The sequence below is a fragment of the Hemicordylus capensis genome, chromosome 1 (genome assembly GCF_027244095.1).
Source record: "Hemicordylus capensis ecotype Gifberg chromosome 1, rHemCap1.1.pri, whole genome shotgun sequence".
In the NCBI taxonomy this organism is placed as follows: domain Eukaryota; kingdom Metazoa; phylum Chordata; class Lepidosauria; order Squamata; family Cordylidae; genus Hemicordylus; species Hemicordylus capensis.
Window position 1 is genome coordinate 187109953 of NC_069657.1, and position 16746 is coordinate 187126698.

General features: G+C 44.0%; 1 protein-coding gene across 14 annotated transcripts in view; it reads left to right on the forward strand.

Annotated features, from left to right (window-relative positions):
- The window catches only part of TANC1 (tetratricopeptide repeat, ankyrin repeat and coiled-coil containing 1), a 225385-nt gene that overhangs the window by 146698 nt on the left and 61941 nt on the right, over positions 1-16746 (forward strand). The gene's annotated exons all lie outside the window — the stretch shown is intronic.

The following is a 16746-nucleotide window of genomic DNA, read 5'->3' on the forward strand; positions in this document are numbered from 1 at the left end:
TGTTTTATCTGGTCTATTGTTGTTGGGTTTTTCTTTTCACTCTAGAACTTAAATTCAAGAACTAGAACAGCTACTGCATTGCATTAATCTGAATTCCAAAGCAATCGCTTTAATATTGTTTCTCTTAGATTCTGTTTAGTTTCAAGCTGAAACATTGGATGCTTCTGATAAATATATTCCCTTGAGGTGTTTTGCTCCAACAGTTTTAGTTTCAGTCAGTCAGTTTGGTCAGGCATGCATCAGGATAAGCTGATGTTCACGTTTGCTGTTCTAATGGTGGACCCTTTTTTTTTTTTTGGAAAGTAGTAAAGTAAGAGCTGTAGCTGAGGCTGTACTGAGATGCTTTACTTTCCTGTCACCTCTCATGCCCTACTGATTAGTGACTCTCCTTTCTGCATAGTGGATCTAGATTTTCTGAGCCAGAGTAGTTACTGAATATCTTCTTTTAAAAACCCAAGGCACTGATCACTATTTGCTGGGTTGGGCAGCTTAAGCCTCCCATCTTCTCTCTCCCATATGGCAGCAGATTTCACTGCCACTTGGCTACAAGCTGGGATACAATATACAGTTTAAAGATTAAATCTCAAACAAAAATCAGAGATGTCAAAGGAAAAGGATGGTCTAGCATTTTAAACCCTTTCGCAGTGGGTTGTTAGTTTGGAGAGAAAGGAGATTCTGTAAAGTATTTACCAATTGTGAGAAAGCAGCAACAATTAAGGTTTGGGGCTTGTGTAATGCTTGCCTACGAAAACTGATTATTCTGATAATTCTGCTGTAATTGGCACTATCACCCAGAAAGGACTTCAATAGCTTACTAGGTCGATTAAGGCAAACAGATTTGATGCCAGAGCCATATCTCTATCTAAATATCGAATATATGGCGTGGTAACCATTTTGTATAAATGCTGTGTTGTGTCACAGACAAGTGATGATAAGATTACAGGCTGTAGTTTGTCAAATATGGAAAGTATTCTGAAGGTGGGTCCAGACTAAAACTTCTTAATGGGGTAGAAATTGGGTACTCAGTCCAGTCCAGATCTTCTTCTGCCATACTTTCCCCAGAGGCAGAAAAAGCTGGATAGCTCAAGTGCAATCTCCCCTCGCCTTGTCTGGTGCTTTTGGCAAGAAAAGAGCTGCCACTGCTTTCTCCCTCTTGGCAGGCCCAGGTAGCTTCATTGGCTACCATAACTTTACTGTCCTGGCTGTGTTGCTTGTTCTCGGTGGTTGCTGATCAAAACTGTGCTTGGAGTCATTCAAATGACTGTCTCTATGGGAGTTAATAGAAACATTAGCAAAGAAGACACTGCTTGTAAATGTGGAGCACTGTGTGAACACTTCAACTGCTCCAATAAAATTTCTGAAGGCAATTAATACTGCATGTGTGAAATTACATTATTCTTAATTGCTTATCTAGAAATCACTCTGATCAGGGTGCTGTTCCATGGGTGGGAACTTCCCCATTGTCATGGACAGACCACTATCTGGTTATGGTTGGACTCACAGTCACACCCCACCTCTGCAGGGGTGAGGAGCATATTAGAATGGCCTGCGCAAGAAGGTTATTGGATTCAATAGGATTCCAAGAAGCCTTGGAAGGATTTATTGTTGGCTCTAGCTGTGATCCTGTTGATGCCCTGGTGGAGAATTGGAACAGCAAACTCACCAGGGCAGTAGACGTGATAGCTCCTAAGCGTTCTTAGGGTGATTAGATCAGGTATAGAGTATTGACTTCATGGTGACTTGCCTGCTTGGTGCAAAGGTTGCGGACATCACGCAGCATGACTTGCCTGCCTGGTGCAAAGGTTGTGGACAACAGCCTAACACGCAGGCTGTTAGACAGTGCTAGGGAGGAGACAGCTGTTGTGGTGCACGTCGGCACCAGCGATGTGGGGAAATGTAGTTGGGAGGTCCTGGAAGCCAAATTTAGGCTGATAGGTAGCATACTGAAGTCCAGGACCCCCAAGGTAGCATTCTCAGAAATGTTCTACGTGCAGGTACAGTGAGGTAGGCAGAGCTGAGGGGTTTCAATTTGTTTAGATTTGGGAGGGGTTTAGATTTGTTAGGCACTGGGATACATTTTGGGGCAAGCAAGGCCTGTACAAAAGGGATGAGCTGCACTTGAACCAAGATGGAACCAGACTGCTGGCGCTTAAAATCAAGAAGGTTGCAGAGCAGCTTTTAAAATGATGCCTGGGGAATAGCTGATAGGAGCTGGACAGTATCCGGTTCGGCAAATGCCATCCTTTAAAGTGTGAGGGTGCAAAGGATTCAGATAAAACAGAAGGGGAGAGAGCAGAACCACATAAAGAGCAGACAAAAGGCTGTGCCAGCTGGTCAAAGAGTCAAAAGAAAGATAGCATACACCAGGGAAGAGATTCAGCATATAGGTGCTTATATGCGAATGCCAGGAGCCTCCGAGCCAAGATGGGTGAGCTGGAGTGCTTGGTTGCTAACTCAGAAATAGATATAGTGGACATAACAGAAACATGGTGGAACAGTGAGAACCAGTGGGACACAGTTATCCCTGGATATAAACTCTATAGAAAGGACAGAGAGGGGCACCCTGGAGGTGCAATAGCACTGTATGTTAAAGAAGGGATAGAATTTAACAAGGTAGAAAACCTAGGTGGACCACAGTCCTCCACAGAAACCCTGTGGGTGACAATACAAGGCCTGAAAGGAAATGTGCTATTGGGGACATACTATCGCCCTCGGGATCAAAATGCTGACAGTGACTGGGAGTTGCAGGAGGAAATCAGGAAGGCATCAAGGAGAGGCAGGGCAGTAATAATGGGTGACTTCAATTACCCACACCTAGACTGGGAAAATTCACAGTCAGGTAATGAGAAAGAGGTCACATTTCTAGATACGCTGAATGACAGTGCCCTAGAACAGTTGGTCTTGGAACCAACCAGAGAGAAAGCGACCTTGGACTTAATCCTGAGTGGCACCCAGGACCTGCTGCGTGATGTCAGTGTCATTGACCCTTTAGGGAACAGTGACCACAGTGTGATCAAATTCAGCATACATGCGGGGAGACAATCACCAAGGAAGTCTAACACAGACACTTTGAATTTCAGAAGAGAAAACTACTCCAAAATGAGGAGTATGGTGAAAAGAAAGCTGAAAGAGAAAATCAGGAGAGTCACTTCACTCCAGAATGCATGGAGTTTACTCAAAACCACAGTACTAGAAGCCCAGTTGGATTGTATATCCAAAAGGAGGGAAGGTACCACTAAGTCCAGGAGGATGCCAGCATGGCTAACAGGTAACATCAAGGAAGCCATAAAAGGAAAGAAGACTTCCTTCCAAAATTGGAGTGCCTGTCCAAATGAAGAGAACAGAAAGGAACACAAACTCTGGCAAAGAAAAAATGCAAGGTGACAATAAGGGAGGCAAAAAGAGAATTTGAGGAATATTTAGCCAAAAGCATCAAGAGGAATAACAAAAACTTCTTTAAATACATCAGAAGCAGGAAACCTGCCAGGGAGGTGGTTGGACCATTATACAATAAGGGAATGAAATGGATTATTAAAGAGGACATGGAGGTTTCAGAGAAGCTAAATGAGTTCTTTGTGTCTGTCTTCATGGCAGAGGATACTGAGCATATACCTGTTCATGAACCAGGCTTTTCGGGGATGGAGGCTAAACAACGGAGTCAGATAAAAGTGACAAGAGATGATGATCTGAACTGTCTGGAAAAACTGAAAACTAGCAAATCGCCAGGGCCGGATGGCATCCATCCAAGAGTCCTCAAATAACTCAAATGTGAAATTGCTGACCTCCTTGCTAAAATATATAACTTATCCCTGAAATCGGGCTCTGTACCTGAGGACTGGAAAGTAGCAAATGTTATACATATTTTCAAAAAGGGATCCGGGGCAATCTGGGAAATTACAGGCCAGTTAGCTTAGCATTAATTCCAGGCAAATTGATGGAAAGCATTCTCAAGGATAAAATTGTAAAGCATATAGAAGAACAAGCCCTGCTGGGAGAGAACCAGCATGGCTTCTGCAAAGGTAAATCTTGCCTCACAAACCATTTGGAGTTCTGTGAGTGTGTCAACAAGTGTGTGGATCAAGGTGACATAGTATACCTGGACTTCCAAAGAGCTTTTGACAAAGTTCCTCATCAAAGACTCTTGAGGAAACTTAGCAGTCATGGAATAAGGGGACAAGTATATGTGTGGATTGCTAACTTGTTGAAGGACAGGAAACAGAGGGTAGGGATAAATGGAGAGTTTTCACAATGGAAGGAAGTAGGAACCGGGGATTCTCTGGGATCTGTACTGGGACCAGTGCTCTTTAATTTATTCATAAATGATCTAGAAGTAGGGGTAAGCAGCAAGGTGGCCAAATTTGCAGATGATACCAAACTCTTTTGGGTAGTGAAATCCAAAATGGATTGTGAGCAGCTCCAAAACGGATCTCTCCAAACTGTGGGAGTGGGTGACAAAATGGCAAATACGGTTCAGTGCTGGCAAATGCAAAGTGATGCACATTGGGATGAAAAACCCCAACTTCAAGTATATGCTGATGGGATCTGAGCTGTCTGTGACTGACCAGGAGAGGGATCTTGGGGTCATGGTGGACAGCTCATTGAAAGTGTTGACCCAATGTGTAGCATATGTGAAAAAGCCCAATTCCATACTTGGGATCATTAGGAAGGGGATTGAAAATAAAACTGCTAATATTATAATACCCTTATACAAAACAATGGTGCGGCCACACCTGGAGTACTGCGTACAATTCTGGTCACCACATCTAAAAAAGGACCTTGTAGAACTGGAAAAGGTGCAGAAGAAGGCAACCAAGATGATCAGGAGCCTAGAGCACCTCTCTTATGAAGCAAGGCTACAACACCTGGGGCTACTGAGTTTAGAAAAAAGATGACTGCGGGGAGACATGATAGAGGTCTATAAAATCATGCATGGTGTGGAGAAAGTGGATAGAGAGAAATTCTTTTCCCTCTCACATAACACTAGAACCAGGGGTCATCCCACAAAATTGATTGCCAGGAAATTTAGGACCAGCAAATGAAGTTACTTTTTCACGCAACACATAATCAACTTGTGGAATTCTCTGCCACAAGATGTGGTGACAGCTAACAACCTGGATGGCTTTAAGAGGGGTTTAGATAACTTCATGTCTACTATAGAGGTCTATCATCGGCTACTAGTTGGAGGGCTATAGGCCACTTCCAGCCTCAAAGGCAGGATGCCTCTGAGTACCAGTTGCAGGGGAGTAACAGCAGGAGAGAGGATATGCCCTCAACTCCTGCCTTTAGGCTTCCAGCAGCATCTGGTGGGCCACTGTGTGAAACGAGATGCTAGACTAGATGGGCCTTGGGCCTGATCCAGCAGGGCTGTTCTTATGCTCTTATGTCCTCTGTGATGTACTTCAAAATTGGCCCATTGCCACATGGAAGAACTATGGGAGCTGAAGCGGCAAGGTAGATGACTGGAGTGCTCGTGCAGGAAAACTCGACTCAAATCAGATTACAATATAGAGTGCATTCATGCAGCAAAGAAGTGGTTCTTTTCTGCCCATATTGCATCCGCGAGTTCATTCCCAGAAGAGTTGTTCAGGGTTGTGAGAGAGCTAGTATATGCCACTCCTCCCTTGAATCATAATTTGGAACCATCAGTTACCCGCTGTGACATTTTAAAAATGAATTCTTCGTGGATAAATCTCTTGTATTAACTTTGACTCAGATCCCACAATTACTGCAGTATCTGATGTGGAGGTGTCCAGCAATTCCTCTTAGGTGATTAGGTTGGATCAGTTGCAGCTTGTGGACAAGCTGCTTGGAACAGTGCGGCCTACCACCTGTTCTCTTGACCATTGTCCGACATGGCTTATACTTTCTGGTGGTGGGGTTGCTGTCGAAGGTCTAGCAGATATTATAAATTCTCCACTCCAAGCAGGCTGTGGGGTGGAGACTGCCTTGGTCGGCCTGATGGATGATCTCCAGTTAGGAATTGACAGCAGCTTTGTCGCATTTGGTTGCTAAATTATTTGATTGTTGCTTGCAGAGACAGAGATATAATTGTATAGATTTCTTTTGGTCCTTAATTTTTTAAATGTTAAATTTGCTAACCCTAACCCCCGAGAGTTCCAAAAGGACCAACAGAGTCACACTCCCTCTGTCAGTTCCTATTTGATGATCCATCAGGTTGATCAAGGCAGTCTCCACCCCATTGCCCTCCTGAAAGCCATTTTGGAATAGGTCTAGATAATCATTTCCCACCAAAAATGTCTGAAGTGGGGGGCCACCACCCTTTCAATTAATTTGCCTAGGCATGGAAGGCTGGAGACAGGCCTATGGTTGCTTAACTCTGAGGGATAAGAACATAAGAAGAGCCCTGGTGGATCAGGCCCAAGGTCCATCTAGTCCAGCATCCTGTTTCACACAGTGGCCCACCAAATGCCTCTGCGGAGCCCACAGGCAAGAGGTATGTGCGTGCCTTCTCTCCTGCTGTTGCTCCTTTGCAACTGGTATTGAGAGGCATCATGCCTCTGAGGCTGGAGGTGGTCCACAGCCACTAGACTAGTAGCTATTGATAGACCTGTCTTTCATGAATTTGTCTAAGCCCCTTTTAAAGCTATCTAACCTGGTAGCCATCACCACATCCCATGGCAAAGAATTCCATAGATTAATTATGTGCTATGTGAAAAAGTACTTCCTTTTGTCAGTTCTAAATTTCCCGACCTTCAGTTTCATGGGGTGACCCTTGGCTCTAGTGTTGTGAGAGAGGGAGAAAAATTTCTCTCTGTCCACCCTCTCGACTCCATGCATCATTGTATATACCTTGATTATGTCTCTCCTTAGTTGCCTTTTTCCCAAGGTTAAGAGCCCCAGATGCTGCAGCGTAGCCTCATAAGGAAGGTGCTCCAGGCCCTTACTCATCTTGGTTGCCATCTTCTGCAACTTTTCTAGTTCTACAATACCCTTGTTAAGATACGGTGACTAAAGCTGTAAGCAGTACTCTGGATGTGGCCGCACCATAGCTTTGTATAAGGGCATTATAATACTAGCATTTTTATTTTCAGTCCCCTCCCTAATGATTCCTAGCATGTAATTAGTTGTTTTTAATGAAAGGAGGTATATAAATTCAACAATGAATAAAATATTGTATTATATAGTTTTTAAATTAGATTTGTTATATATATTTTTAGCTTAATATTTTAATTGTCATTTTTATTGTATGTTTTTTTAATTTTTGTAAACAGCCTTGGGGTTGTTTTTAATGAAAGGCAGTATATAAATTCAACAATAAATAAGAAAAAAATTAAAATAAAATAAATTAGCCTTTTTCACAGCTGCTGCGTACTGAGTTGACACTTTCAATGAGCTGTCTACCACAACCCCAAGATCGCTCTCCTGGTCAGTCACTAACAGCTCAGAGCCCATCATTGTGCCCCACAACTCCTCTTATGTAATTCGACTGGATCAGTTTAAGTTTGTGACTCGTGAGGATGTGGAGCGGTCAAGCTGCTTGGAGTGGTGAGACCTACCACTTGTTCTCTTGACCCTTGTCCAACATGGCTTGTTCAATCTAGCAGGGAGGTTGTTGTAGACAGCCTGGTGGAAATCATAAATGCTTCTCTGAAGGAGGGCAGGATGCCTCCTTGGAGGCAATCATTAGACCTCTTCTAAAGAAGCCTGCATTAGATCTCTCAGTTGAGCAATTATAGGCCTGTTTCCAACCTCCCATGGCTGGGCAAGGTAATTGAGATGGTGGTGGTCTCTCAGCTCCAGGCGGTCTTGGAGGAAACTGATTATCTAGACCCATTTCAAACTGGCTTTCAGGCGGGCTGTGGGGTGGAGACTGCCTTGGTCGACCTGATGGATGATCTCCTATTGGGAATTGACAGAGAAAGTGTGACTCTATTGGTCCTTTTGGGTCTCTCTGTGGCTTTCGATACTATTGACCATAGTATCCTTCTGGAGTGTCTGAGGGTGTTGGGGGTGGGAGGCACTGTTTTACAGAGGTTGCGCTCCTACCTCTCAGATAGATTCCAGATGGTGTCGATTGGAGACTGTTACTCTTTAAAATCTGAGCTTAAGTATGGTTTCCCTCAAGGCTCTGTACTTTCTCCAGTGCTTTTTAACATCTACATGAAACCGCTGGGAGAGATCATCAGGGGATTTGGAGCTGGGTGTTACCAGTATGCTGATGACACCCAGATCTACTTCTCCATGTCAACTGGAAGCAGGGCTGGATGAGGGAGAATAAACTGAAGCTGAATCCAGATACGATGGAGGTACTTATTGTGTGGGGTCAGAACTCTAGAGACTATTTTGATCTACCTGTTCTAGATGGGGTCACACTTCCTCAAAAGGAACAGGTTTGCAGTCTGGGAGTACTTCTGGATTCACACCTCTCCCTGGTTTCTCAGGTTGAAGCGGTGGCCAGGGGTGCTTTTTATCAGCTCCGGCTGATAAACGGCCAGCTGCACCCGTTTCTCAAGATCAGTGACTTCAAAACAGTAGTACATCTGTTGGTAACCTCCAGATTTGACTTCTGTAATGTGCTCTGCGTGGGGCTGCCTTTGCACGTAGTCTGGAAACTTCAGTTGGTTCAGAATGCGGCAGCCAGTTTGGTCTCTGGGTCATCTCGGAGAGACCATGTTACTCCTTTACTGATGGAGCTACACTGGCTGCCAATAGGTTTCCGGACAAAATACAAAATGCTAGTTATAACTTATAACTTCCTAAATGGCTTAGGCCCTGGGTATCTAAGAGAGTGTCTTCTTTACTACGAGCCCCACTGCCCATTGAGGTCATCTGAGGAGGTCCGTCTCCAGTTACCGCCAACTCATTCGGTGGCTACACAGAGACGGGCCTTCTAGGTCTCTGCCTTGAGATTGTGGAATGCGCTCCCTGCTGACATACGATCCTCCCCATCTCTGGCAATTTTCAAAAAACGCCTGAAAACCCATCTTTTCTCCCAAGCTTTCTCAGCTTCCTAAATTTTGGGGGTTTTAATCTCTAGTTTATTTTTAAATTGTTCAATTGTTTTAAGTTTTTTGTATAGGTTTTTAACTGGTTTTATGCTATTGTAAACCACTCAGAGATGAAGGTTTGGGGTGGTGTACAAATTAGATAGATAGATAGATAAAAATATGTGAAGTTGGGGGTTTTGTCCCAGTGTGCATCACTTTACACTTGCTTATTTGAACTGTGTGTTCCATTTTGTTGCCCACTCCCCCAATTTGGAAAGATCTTTTTGCAGCTCCTCACAATCTGTTTTAGATTTCACCATCCTAAATAGTTTAGTGTCATCTGCAAATTTGGCCACTTCACTGCTTACACCAACTTCTAGATCATTTGTGAACAAGTTAAAGAGCACTGGTCTCAGTACCTGAGGGACCCCACTTCCTACTTCTCTCCATTGTGAAAACTGTCCATTAATTCTTACCCTCTGTCTCCTGTACTTCAACCAGTTACCAATCCAGAAATGAACCTGTCCACAAAGGCACAGAACCTTTGGTGGGCAACTTTGTCAAAACCTTTTTTGAAGTCCAAGCATACTATGTCAACTGGATCACCTTTATCCACATGTCTGTTGACACTCTCAAAGAACTCCAAAAGGTTAGTGAGGCAAGACTTGCCCTTGCAGAAGCCATGTTAGTTCTTCTTTAGCAAGGCCTTTTCTTCTGTATGTTTAACAATTTTGTCCTTAAGTATGATTTCCATCTATTTACTCAGCACCGAAGTTAAGCTGGCTGGCCTGTAATTTCCCAGATCCCCCACTGGATCCCTCTTTGAAATTTGGAGTTACATTTCCAGTCCTCTGGTACAGAGCTTGGCTATAGGGACAGGTTGCATATTTTTGTTAGAAGATCAGCATTTTCACATTTGAGTTCCTTTAGAACTCTTAGTTGAATGTTATCTGGCCCTGGCGACTTGTTAATTTTTAGATCTGGATCGTGATCCATTGCATTTATGATGGGGTTCTGCGCCTGCGCAGGGACCTCGCGGGCAGACTAACCAGCTCCTCAAGACACCCACTCCTCCCAGCACGTGCTTCATACTTTCGTTGTAAACAGCAGTTGGGGGTGCCACTTCTTCAGTTTCTGTTTGATTGCCAAAGTGTCTATACCTCGGTATTGGCTCCACAGTTAAACTGAAATAACAAAAAAAAAAAAAAGAGAATTAAGGATTGATTTATTAGTCACGCCCTCATCATCTAAGGGTCCAACCGCCTCCCTGGCAGGTTTTCTACTTCTAATATACGGGTGTCCCTCAATAATCACTGTTTCCCAATCGCAGATTTGACTATCCGTGACTGGGAAATTGTGGCTGCCCTCACCAATTGCAACCTGTGTATCCACAGTTTGGTGGGGTTTTTTAAAAAAATGTGGTTGGGGGGGGTCATTTCCAGGGATCAGGGGGTGATTTTTGGTGGTCCGGGGCAATTTCTGGGTGTGGGGGTCACTTCCGGAGGTCAGGGAGTGTTTTTCAGGTGTCTGGAGGCAATTCTAGCTATTTTTTAAAAAAAATCTTATTTTCAATCTTTCCACAACCACGATTCCCCTAAACCCCTGTTGGCCATTGGTTTCAATGGCTTGTCTACCACGAATTCACCAACTGCGAGGTTTTCTGGGAACTGAACCCTCATGGTTGGCGAGGGACGACTGTATTTAAAGAAGTTTTTGATATTCCTGTTGACACTTCTAGCTATATGCTTCTCAAACATCCCTTATTGTCTCCCGTGTTTCCTTTGCCAGAGTTTATGTTCCTTTCTGTTAGCTTCATTTGGGCAGGACTTCCATTTTTGGAAGGAAGTCTTCTTCGCTTTTGTTGCTTTCCTGACTCTATTTGTTAGCCACGCTGGGGTCCTCCTAAACTTTGGAGGTACCAAGGAGGTACCCTTCCTCCTTCTTGGCATACATTCCAACTGAGCTTTCAGTATTGTGGTTTTAAATAGGTTTCTGGAGTGATTTGACCCTCATTACTTTCCCTTTCAAGTTCCTTTTTACCAGTCCCCTCATTATTGAGAAGTTTCCTCTTCTGAAGTCAAGCGCATTTGTGTTGGACTTCCTTGACAATTCTCCACTTTCATATATGTTGAATTGGATCACACTATGGTCACTGCTACCCAATGGTTCTGCAACTCTGACATCTCACACCAGGTCCTGGGCACTACTCAGAATTAAGTCCAAGGTCGCCATGTCTCTGGTTGGTTCCATGACTAACTGTTCTATCTATCTATCTATCTATCTATCTATCTACAGTGAGGGAAATAAGCATTTGATCCCCTGCTGATTTTGTCCGTTTGCCCTCTGACACAGAAATGACCAGGCTATAATTGGAATGGTAGGTTTATTGTAGCTGTGAGAGACAGAATAACAACAAACAAACCCTCAAAAGCCCAGTGCCCAAAAGTCAGCGATGGATTTGCATTGTAGTGAGGGAAATAAGTATTCGATCCCTTCACAAAAGATGTCTTAGTACTTGGTGGCAAAACCCTTGTTGGCAATCACAGAGGTCAGACGTTTCTTGTAGTTGGCCACCAGGTTTGCACACAACCCAGGAGGGATGTTGTCCCACTCCTCTTTGCAGATCCTCTCCAAGTCAGAAAGGTTTCGAGGCTGATGTTTGGCAACCCGAACCTTCAGCTCCCTCCACAGATTTTCTATGGGATTAAGGTCTGGAGACTGGCTGGGCCACTCCAGGACCTTCATGTGCTTCTTCTTGAGCCACTCCTTTGTTGCCTTGGCTGTGTGTTTTGGGTCACTGTCATGCTGGAATACCCATCCACAACCCATTCTCAATGCCCTGGCTGAGGGAAGGAGGTGCTCACCCAAGATCTGACGGTACATGGTCCCGTCCATCGTCCCTTCGATGCGGTGAAGGTGTCCTGTCCCCTTAGCAGAAAAACACCCCCAAAGCATAATGTGTCCACCTCCATGTTTGACGGTGGGGATGGTGTTCTTGGGCTCATAGGCAGCATTCCTCCTCCTCCACACACGGCGAGTTGAGTTGATGCCAAAGAGCTCGATTTTGGTCTCATCTGACCACAACACTTTCGTCCAGTTCTCCTCTGGATCATTCAGATGTGCATTGGCAAACTGCAGACGGGCCTGTACATGTGCTGCCTTGAGCAGGGGGACCTTGCGGGCACTGCAAGATTTCAGTCCTTCACGGCATAGTGTGTTACCAATTGTTTTCTTGGTGACTATGGTTCCAGCTGCCCTGAGATCATTGACAAGTTCCCCCCGTGTAGTTCTGGGCTGCTTTGTCACCGTTCTCATGATCATTGCAACTCCACGAGGTGAGATCTTGCATGGAGCCCCAGACCGAGGGAGATTGACAGTTGTTTTGTGTTTCTTCCATTTGCGAGTTATCGTGCCAACTGTAGTCACCTTCTCACCAAGCTGCTTGGCGATAGTCTTGTAGCCCAGTCCAGCCTTGTGCAGGTCTACAACCTTGTTCCTGACATCCTTCGACAGCTCTTTGGTCCTGGGCATGGTGGTGAGTTTGGAAGCTGAGTGATTGCTTGCTTCTATGGACAGGTGTCTTTTATAAAGGTACTGTAACAAGCTGGGATTAGGAGCACTCCCTTACAGAGGGTGTTCCTCATCTCAGCTCGTTACCTGCATATAGTGAAAAGACACCTGGGAGCCTGAAATCTTGCTGGTTGATAGGGGATTGAATACTTATTTCCCTCACTACAATGCAAATCCATCGCTGACTTTTGGGCACTGGGCTTTTGAGGGTTTGTTTATTGTTATTCTGTCTCTCACAGCTACAATAAACCTACCATTCCAATTATAGCCTGGTCATTTCTGTGTCAGAGGGCAAACGGACAAAATCAGCAGGGGATCAAATGCTTATTTCCCTCACTGTAGCTATCTATTTTTTTATTTGATTTCTGTACCGCCCTTCCAAAAATGGTTCTAAGGCATAGTCATTTAGTATGTCTAGAAATTTGGCCCCTCTTTCATAACCTGAATGCGAATTTACCCAGTCTGTGTGGGTAGTTGAAGTCACCCATTATTACTCTCCTGTCTCTCTTTGACACCTCTCTTATTTGCTCCTCCGACTGCAGGTCACTCTCAGCATTGTGATCTGGAGGGCGATAGCACGTCCCTAGTAACACATTTCCCTTCAGTCCTTGTAATATTACCCATAATGATTCTGTGGAGGACTCTGGTCTGCCAAGGTTTTCTAGCTTGTTGGAATCTATCCCTTCTTTGATATACAGTGCTACTCCTCCCCCATTCCTCCCCTCCCTGTCCCTTCTGTAGAGTTTATATCCCGGAATAACCGTGTCTCACTGGTTCTCATCATTCCACCAGGTTTCTGTTACACTCATTATATCTGTGTTTTAATTAGTAACCAAGCTCTCCAGCTCACCCATCTTCGCTCGGAGGCTTCTGGCATAGGTAAATAAACACCTATACGCCAAGTCTCTCACCTGGTGTTCGCGTGTGCTATTTGCCTTCCCAGCCTTTGACCTATTTGGCAAGCCTTTTACTCAACTCCTGGCTCTACTCTGTCCCCTTCTGGTTTATCCAATACATGTGCATCCCCGCACCTTAGGGGATTTTGCTGGCGGAATCAGATACCTCCCAGTGCCTGTTGGCAATCCCCCAGGCATCATTTTAAAAGCTACTCTGCAACCTTTTTTATTTTAAGTGCCAGCAATCTGGTTCCATCTTGGTTCAAGTGGAGCCCGTCCCTTTTGTACAGGCTTCTCTTGCCCCAAAATGTATCCCATTACCTAACAAATCTAAACCCCTTCTCCTGGCACCACCATCTCATCCATGCATTGAGACCCCTCAGCTCCACCTGTCTCACTGTTCCTGCGCATGGAACATGTAGCACTTCAGAGAATGCTATCCTAGGGGTCCTGGACTTCAATATGCTACCTAGCAGCCTGAATTTTGCTTCCAGGACCTCCCGACAGTATTTCCCAACATCATTGGTGCCAATGTGCACCCTAACAGTCTACCTAGATGCAGCGTGACATGCAGGCTTCTTCTTAAGAGGTCTAATGATTGCCTCCTTAAGACAAGGAGGCATCCTGCCCTCTCTCAGAAAAGAATTTATATATGCCAGGCCTTTAACAACAACCCTCACTCCCCACTAGATAGTATAAGCCATGTTTGACAAGGGTCAAGAGGTAGACCTCACCCTTCCAAGCAGCTTGTCCACATCCTCAGGAGTCATAAACGGAACATGATCCAATCTAACCACATAAGAGGAGTTGCTGGAGACCTCCACATTAGATGCTGCAATAATGTTGGGGTCTAAGTCCACAAAAAAACTCATTAAAAAGTCACAGCGGGTAATTGATAGTTCCAAATTCTGTTCAAGGTTGGAGGGGCATGTACTAGCCTTCTCACAACCCTGAACAACTCCACTGAACATGAGCTTACGGATGCAATACAGGCAGAATAGAATCGCTTCTTTGCCACGCACTGGGACAAAGCAGATGTGGTGCAGGAAAATTGTCACAGACATGACACAACTTACAGCCATGGGGGTAGGAGGGGAAATGTGAAGAGGGCAGTGGAATAGAGGGAAGGGTGTTCAACCCTTGCCTCCATGCCATTTTCCTAATTTGGACTTCTCCTTGGGTCCTTTTAGCCCCACTGAGGATAAAGAGAGTCACGGTAGAGGTACTTGTCTTTTTCCTGAGCAAGGCCAGTAGTAGTTTATGTGAAGTGGGGTGGATTTCAGTTGAGAAAAAAGCATGGAGGAAAAGGATAAACGGCCCTCCTCGTACAGCTGCCCTCATCCATTTGCCTGTCCAGAGTGTTACAGTTCTTTTTTAAAAGTCAGGATATATGAAATTGATCTCGCATGCCATGACTTCTAACCCCTTAGACCTGTGAATAACCTGGAGTGGAAACCCTGGGATCATATTTATTTTGTAACCTCTGAAGCAGCTCTTTGAGCGAGAAGCCTTTGAGTGAAAGTATCTTGATTATAGGATGAACTTCTGTGGCTGATTTGGCCAAGTGCTCCTACGGATGAGTCATCACCCTTCCCTTTGAGTAACATCTTTGCCATTGCGAAGAAAATGCTTTGTTTGTTGGCACTTCTCTGTTATGACTGACAGTTTATGGAAGCCCAGTGATTATTTTAAGTTCCTGATGATACTCAGGAACTTAAGATCAATGCCAGTTCTAGACTTTTTCCTGGCTAAGGGAAGGAGAGAAGATTTCTGGCTATCTTTGCTGTGCATTCAGTGTTCTAACATTTAGATAGAATACTCCAGCCCTTGGGAAATTGGGTTTTTCTTTCCAAATGAAAAGAGTATAGCATTGTGAAAATACCAGCAATTCACTCAGTCCTCCCTGTTTTGATAATGGATAATAATTCACAGTCACCTTTTAAGTAAATCTGAGTACTGGAAATGTCATTACTGCAGAATATCTAGTCACTATAAATCTAAAAGATAGCAGAACACTCATTGTAGGTGCATATGGAAATTAAATTGCAATTATCATGAGTGAAATATATATGTGTTCCTGTTGGAGAGAAGCAGATGGGAAGTCTTGAGGAGTAATATGGTGCCAACTACTGCTATTTGTATCAAGCAAATAACTTAGTTAACAGAGAAATGATACTGGAGTGATAGTCCCTGAACAGACATCCTTGAACTTGATGGCATTAAGGAATGGAGGATTGCTTTCTATAAGGATTAGATGCTGTGTATAATAAACCTCTAAATGCTTTGAATCTGCTGGAAGGGCATATGTCTTAAAGATAAATAAGGAGGTGTTTCATCATTTGAAGGATGTTGGGGAAACTGTTAAACCTTTTCTATTGAGGGCCCGGGCTGGCTGTTAGTTTAGCACAAGATTAAGCAGATGTCTTGTCCACTATAGGCAAGTGGAATTGTGTTCCTTTAATTCCTTCTGAGCCCATTGTTGAGATGCATTTAAGATTCAAGTTGTCTTATTAAAGGGCACCCTCTGCTCTGTGCTGGAAGTTTTTCAAACTAGTGCCCTTATATATTATTTTAATTCTCTGAAGCATATCTGACTGTTCTGCACAGGACTTAAAGGAGAAATGCACGGGTTTCTCAAAAAATATTTAGATTGATTGCACAAGTAAAAAATGGATGATAAAATGACTATCTTTTGATATTGTTCAGAGAACCAGTTCTGAGATTTCCTGGTAGTACCCTGATAGATAGACAGACAGATAGATAGATAATTCTCTTGAGGCTCCCGGAGGGCATTAATCACGATAGGGACAGCGGTGTCTTCCTCTGGATCAGTAGGCAGGATCTTCTATAGGAAACTTCTCTAGGGACTAATCTTAACAAATTAGCTTCTCCTTTTCCTCCTTTCTTCCCCCTCCCTTTCCCACCTGACTGTTCTTGCTAGGGATGGGGCCCTACACAGGATTATTTATTATTAGGTTGTTATTCAGTAATTTCATAAATGTTTGAAAATATCTGGAGGCATGAACTGGCTGGAGAGGAACACTTTGATGACCAAACTATATGTGATGTGGACCCCTGTGATCTGGATCTCCAGTTATTTTTATTATTTAGCAACCCATGTGGCTACTTCAGAGAAGTGGTTCATGGGAAGAGAACACGTATCCAATTTCTTCTGCATCATTTCCTCTATCTAAATTACCTCTGCATGGAGGAAGCTTATAGTACCATATGTATACTTGTATGTTTTCCCCCACAGAGCAAATAGAATAGGAGGGAAAGGTGAAAAAATAAAAAATATAGCCCTTGCCCTCAGCAGTAGTTCCATGGTTTTC